Genomic DNA, 7266 nt, shown 5'->3' on the forward strand with positions numbered 1-7266 from the left:
GTTCCAAATAAAGCAGATTGCCCCAACCAGAGCTGCGGCTCGTTGTTCTTATGGCCTGCCTTTCCTCCTGGGCAGAATCTTCACACCACTCACTACTGCTGGGGGTAAGACCCTGCTTTTCCAAGAGCGGCACCCTGGTCTATAGGTGGTCACAAGGAGAAGGGCAGGATGGCTGCCCCTTGGCTTTTTGTCTTGTCCCTCCTGACATGGAACTTCTGCCCTACAAGGTAGACAAGGCCATGGACAAGAGAGGTAGTGGTATTTTCAGCCTACTGCATTTGGGGTGAGCTTCTGCTGCACAAGTAGCCACTGGGTGAAAAAAGGGAAACCTGTTTCTCTCGAGCGCATTTGCGTGAATAGAACTTCTGCAACTCGGGGCCGGGATGAAGGTGAGAAAGGAAACACTGGCCCCTGACTAGGAGCTCAGCAGAGGGAGGGAGCTTCTCTTCTTAGTGGCATCTGCCCAGGGAAGAGCACCTGGGCTAGAGGTTCCGTAAGGGAGAGCTAGGAGTGGGGGTTAGGAAGCAGTTTGTGCAAGGTTCAATGGCCACAGGTTTTAAGGGAGAGCTAGGAGTGGGGGTTAGGAAGCAGTTTGTGCAAGGTTCAATGGCCACAGGTTTTCGCTGCTTGGAAATTTAGTACATTTTCTAAATGAATGTTTTTCCATTCATTCAATTTCCAGAGACTCTAAATGATTATTTTATTTATAATTTTTACCAGTTAAATTGGTGTTTTGCTGGAAAGAGGGTTCATCCGGTATCTTACTCTGCCATTCTGCAAGTCTCGCCTCCTTCACATTCCAGAGCTTCGTATTTAGCTAAGTACCATACGTTTATACTCTGAATTATATATCCTTTTCAAATTTCCATTCTTGCCTTACAAGGTCAGGAATATGAAATAAGAACAGCAGACAAATTGTCCCTGCGGGGTACATTTCAATATTCTGATCATAATTCCCATGACCGATCACAGTCCTCCGCACAAACTCGCCAATAAGAGAAGTACGTCCTGAATAAGACACGGGAATCCAGACTACTTCTGACCCAGGCTTTGTCAATGGAGGTCCTTCCAACTTCTGGGTGCCCACAACCTGTTTAGGAAGGGATGACACTTATTTTTTGCACTAAGATTTTATTTCCATTTCTTTTTAAACCATTTTTCTTTCAAGGTGATCAATATTTTCAAAGAATGATAATGCAAGTTTGGCTTTTTTCTTTCTTTCTTTTGTTCCCCTTTTGAAGAGAATCCCTTCAAAAGATATTAAATGTCAACCCAGGTGATACGCATCTTCAGCTGGAATCAATATCCACTTGCTGACTATTCATCAAAACAGGTCACATCTCTGGTGAATTCAAGTGCTGACAATTGCCTTCAAGAGCTGAGTAAGTCTAACTTTCTGCAGAGTGTTTGGTCATTGCTTTAGGTTGGCTCCCAAGCCTGATAATTCAGCCTTTGGATTGGTAGAACATGGTCTGTCTTGCAAGGACATTGCCTCCATGGTATCTGTGGCAGAAATTCATTCCAGAAATGATACAATATGGTTATGAATGACACCACTGAAACCACAGAGCAAAAGAAAATTCGAAGATTGGTTCATAAATGGGCAAGTTTAATGAAACCCAAAATTCACAGTTCAAATGAACCAAGTTTACTAAATGTTATATCAAGTATTATCCTGAATATACAAAAATAATTAAATATAAGCAACACTGTTTCCTTTTTTTTAAATTACATGTCATGTTAGTTGTGGTTGATAAATCTATTTTCAATAGTGTCTTTTTCAAATATTCACTTTTATTTTCACTTTAAAAGAAATTTTGTGCTATAAAAGAAAATCTATGGGTATGCTGACAATGACTATGTAAGGTAGTATTGTATATATGGTTGTTTTCTCTATTTTCTAAGTTAATGGAGAATTTTTTTTTTTTTTTAAGTAGCATGGAGCCCAACACAGGGCTTGAACTTACAACCCTGAGTTCAAGACCTGAGCTGAGACCAAGAGCTGGACACTTAACCAACTGAGCCACCCAGGCACCCCTTACGGAGAAATAGTCTTTTATGCATCAATATTTACTAGTGTATATGCTATGCACAAGTAGCCAGTAATATTGACATAAAAATACAAATATTTATAAACTACATAGTAAAAACTAAAATATACTTTGCAAAGACGTCCTAGAAGTGGAAAGATCTGGAATGCTAAAATGAAACCTTATCTTGCCTCTCGGATGTGTTTGAATGAAACTTTAACTCAAGTCTTCATATATTTTTTACACTGGCACTATCCAATAGAAACATAGTGCAAGACGTTTATTTAATTTTTAATTGTCTGGTAGTCACATTGAAAGAAGGTAAAAATAAAAATATGGAGTTAATAATAATTTTTAACCATCTCTCTAAAAAGTTTAATACAAAAATTCAAGTCGTTTATAAATTCAGATTCTGTTAAAAATCATCTAAAACTTTTGTTATACATTTAATTCTCATTTTAGTCAATTCATCCTGTTTATTTTTTAATTTTGATTTTAAGTGGCTAATTTAATTGATTCTTTGTTGAAAGAAACTATCAAATTCACTCTGATTTTATTGAAAATGTCTCTTTATGTTGACCACTTCGTTGTTTTAAAGCTGTTACATAAAAGTAAGTTTTCTGGTTTTACCGTCCTAGTGACCTGCGATTGCCATTCATCATGAAATTTGTGGCGTGCATTCTTCTTTTTTCTCTTTACTGTTCTATTAATAGCATCTCCACTCAATGCTGCATCAGTAGCAAGCCTTTATTTCAAGTTGAAAAATGAGTCCATACTTACGGTTTAAGTAAAATAATGATTTACTTTTAATTTTGAAAATAATTAGTATTTCAGTTTATTTACTCAAATTATATTGGTATTAGGTAAATTTAAATTATGTGAAATTACTATTTAGTTCCTCATCACAATGGTCAGTGGATGCTGCAGTTCAAGATTAGTGTTCACCAAATCTTACTCATTAAAAACAGTTAAACGCTACACTGAGCTATTCCTAATACTCCTGAGGTAATCCCTCCGTGCTAGTTCTCAAGGATTTTATTTATACACAAACAGCCCTGCTGTGAGAGCTGGCGACCGACCGCCAAAGCTCTGGAGCAGGTAGACAAGTTGGAGCTCGCAGGAGGAGGGGGAAAACAAGGCGTATGGAGCTGTCGAGGTGGGACCATGGAGTCATGCTGGAGGACGAGTCTGTAAAAAGCAGTTCCTTTTGTGTAGCGACTGCTCTTTTTTAGCAGCCAAAGGTCTAGTTCTGGGCGCAGGGGTCCTGCTGGTCAGCAGGGCCAGCAGCCAGGATACTGAATGCAGGAAAGTAAGGACAAGCTGGAACCTGCCATCACATGTGTGCTTGGACCCCGGCTTAGCACGCGAACCTTCCGAGAACAATCCCCACTGCTTCCCTGCCCCTTCCACCCAGTTCTTTTGGTCAGTTCTAATCCAATGCCACACAGGGAAGGGGCTTTGGAGGAACATAATTCCAGAGGAACCAAGCTGACACAGGATAAACTACCACAGACACTGCGTTCAAAAGTCTTTTCCTCTAAAATAGAGAAAACATTGTGATTTTTTTTCCAAATTACTATGGGAAAGACAAAATCCCAATTTTATCTATAATACTGGAAATAGAGTCATACTGACTTCATGGCAGGGTCTCTACATACAGGGTAGCTAAATGTTTAATTTAAGGTTCCCTCAATTGAAAAAGACTAAAAGTTATGTTTTTTTCTCAGTGAACGCATTATTTTGGTGATAATTTGCTATTCTTGAAAAAAATCTGCCTAAAGAACAGACAAGTCAAGCAGGGAAGAGTTTTTAAAATAATTTAATATTCCCTTAGTCAGGGGGTGCCTGGGAGGGTCAGTCAGTTAAGCATCTGCCTTTGGCTCAGGTCATGACCCCAGGGTCCTGGGATCGAACCCCGAATCAGGCTCACTACTTGGTGGGGAGCCTGCTTCTCCCTCTCCCTCTGTGACTCCTGTTGCTTGTGTGCTCGCTCTGTCAAATTAATTAATTAATTAATTAATTAATTAAAATCTTTAAAAAAAATTCCCTTGGTCAGGATACTGTTGTTGAAAGAAGAGCAAGATTGCCCATTGGGAACAAATACTCGTACATTATAATGTAAATATTATCTTCTCAAGGACAAATACAAGTTATTTGTATTTTATGAGTAGTACAAAAATGCTTAAGGAGACCTAGGAAAAGGACATATACATGGGCTCTAAAGAAAAGATTTTATGTAAGAAGTACTCCATACTCTGCTGACAGTCACCTGGTGTATAATTAACACACCCCTCAGAACAAGATAATTACATTACTGAAGACCAGATTTATAGTAATTATCTATTAGCATGTGTTCTTTTGAAAGAATGGTATTTCATGGAAATAAATCGGAAGGTTACCTTTACTCTCAAAATCAAAGTTATCCTAAACCATTTTAGTTTTCTACCTGCAGAGGTTTTCATTTAACCCTAAGGCTAAAGATTTGAAGGCTTCTGTGGACCTTTTAAACTTCTAAATGGTCAAGGGATTAGAAGAGCTTACATGGCTTCAGGGGAGTTAAGAATTCCATTTCTGTTTTGTTCCTTGGCCAGAGGAACAGTCTGTACATGAAACACTCTTTAAATTAACTGTGTCAGGTAGAGTAAAATAATTGTCTTTTATTTTGGTGAAAATTATTCTGACCAAACTTTATCCCTCTTGGTGAACTAACAAAATGGCTAAGTGGGAAAGAAGGCCTTTTCTATTCTGTTGTTCTGTTTTAATATCATTACTTTTGGTCTTTTTGTCTGAGGAAAAGGATGATTTCCACCAGAAAAACCGCTCCAGAAGGCCAATGCCGAGGAAGGGAGAAGGTGAGTGTTCGCAGAGCAAGCGGTGCATATGTCATCTGATAGCTCCTACATCTCTTCACTCCTGTTGCTAACCTCTCCATGCCCTCTGACCTGCTGGCCACAATATACTTCCTGGTATACCAAGAGCTCCTCCTGGGACACCATAACGAACAATGTGAGCTGTGCACACTAAGTATCAGAGCTTTTCAGTGATTGAACACTAAGAGCTCTCACTCTTTAACAAAGCAAGCCTTACTGGGAAGGCACACAGGGTTCTCAACCTTCCTGTGAAGAATGCACGATGAGAAACTATTCCGCAGCAAGCATGAACTATCCCGTAAGGAAAGGGGACCATGACTCAGGGCAGGAAGCTAAGAGTCCAGAGGAAGGAGCCAAAAGCCTAGAAACCTATTCCCAGGAAGCAGAACTGGATCCTAGATAGAACTGTCAGTATGCACCTAGCTTTCAGAATGGCTTGGAACTCGTGACTGCTATGTATGTGCCTCCCGTAAGCATTCCCACCAGCTCCCCCAGCACAGTGCTCATCAGCTGAGTCTATCGAATTATTCTAACCCTGTCCCACTACTGTATGTGGGATGTAGACAGGGCAATTAACTTGTCTCTTCAATTCACAGGTCTTCAGACTGAAAGGAACCATCAGCTCTTTGCGCTTACATAGAACCGATAGGAACATCCAGATTCTGGACCTCAGGCGTGAGCCTCACCCCATAATGGGCTGAAACTTTGCTACGTCTTGGGAGGAGGACATCTATTTCCTCGACGTTAATTCAACAAGGAGGCCATGAGACTGATAGGGCTCTAAGGTTTTGGCAGCCTATGTAAGCAAACCCAAACGTAAGCCTGGAAATCCCTCAAGGTTAAGAAATGGAAATCTAAGGACAATCAATCACAAACAGCCAAGGAAGCTTTTCCAAAGAAAGCAAATACTTAAGCAATAGTCAGTCAAATAATTTCCTCGCTTTGCTTTATCAACTTCTCTAGTTATTTATTTTTTTTTTAAGATTTTATTTATTTATTTGACAGAGATAGAGACAGCCAGCGAGAGAGGGAACACAAGCAGGGGGAGTGGAAGAGGAAGAAGCAGGCTCACAGCGGAGGAGCCTGATGTGGGGCTCGATCCCAGAACGCCAGGATCACGCCCTGAGCCGAAGGCAGACGCTTAACCGCTGTGCCACCCAGGCGCCCCCCAACTTCTCTAGTTATGTCTTCCCCAGCTCCAGCTGGTGAAAAACACTTCTGGTCATCTTCTTTCTGGGGCTGCCAGATTTGAACAGATTTTTGTTCAAATAAATTCTTACATTTTTTAATATGCCTCAATGTATCTTTTAACGTTAGAAAGATTATGATTATTATGGGTATATCATGGTTATACTGGATGAAGGGAAGGAAATTAGGAGACCATTACATTACCTCCATGAGTTTAGTAAAAAGGAAAAAAATACATATAATACTCTCCATATTAGGAAATGCCAGTTAACTTAGGAGTAGATGGATTCACAAAGCACATAGGAGGTAGAATTAAGTTTTCAAGACTGACTGAAGGTAAGGGTTTTGCCAAAGGCAACATTTTAGGATGATTTTGTTTTCAGGTTTGTACCTTCCAAAACTAAGAGGATAATGTGATCACACTCACTAAAATACAGGAGGAAAATGGGTTGTATAGAAAAATTAAAGTTTAATTTTAGGCATTGCATTTAAAGTGCTTATGAGATACTCAAGTAAAAATATTCAAAATGTAATTATATACTGTTACAAAAGGAGGCAACAGGTCCAAAGTGGAGTTTCTTATGCTAAGTGCATGTTACTGAAGTGAGACTTAATTATAGTTTCGGCCCCTCTCAGAAATGGAGTTTTAAACCAGTCGATCAGGAATCACCTGATCAGCACTAGTTAGGTAATTTGCCTGGTAGACCCCTGCCACCACCTAAAAAAAACCGAAGCACGCAATAACAAATCCATTTCTTTTTTTCCTAGTGTAACTTGCATGTTCCTGCTCCCTTCCGCCTATATAAGTCTTTTCGTTTGTACAGCATCTTGGAACTTTCTATCCACTAGACTGGATGCTTCCTGGTTCTAATCAATTTTTGCTGAAATAAACTTAAAACTTTTAATATGTCTCAGTTTGTCTTTCAATACAGTAGTCTGAAGCTCAGGAGAAACCTAGGCTACAAATAAGATTTTTAACCAAAATTTTACGTATCATTGCTGAAACCTTGAGAATGGATGACAGAACCTAGAAGTAGTACGTAGCATGAGAGGACCAAGGCTAGAACTGAACCATATTCAACAACAGGACTCAAGAGTCAAGCAGAGAAACAGAAGGAAAGGACAGAGGATAAAAAGGAGCAGAGAAGTGCAAAGTCTACACGGGAGGCAACAGTGTT

This window comes from Ursus americanus, chromosome 3 (genome assembly GCF_024610735.1).
Source record: "Ursus americanus isolate L20-20 chromosome 3, mUrsAme1.1.p, whole genome shotgun sequence".
Taxonomy (NCBI): domain Eukaryota; kingdom Metazoa; phylum Chordata; class Mammalia; order Carnivora; family Ursidae; genus Ursus; species Ursus americanus.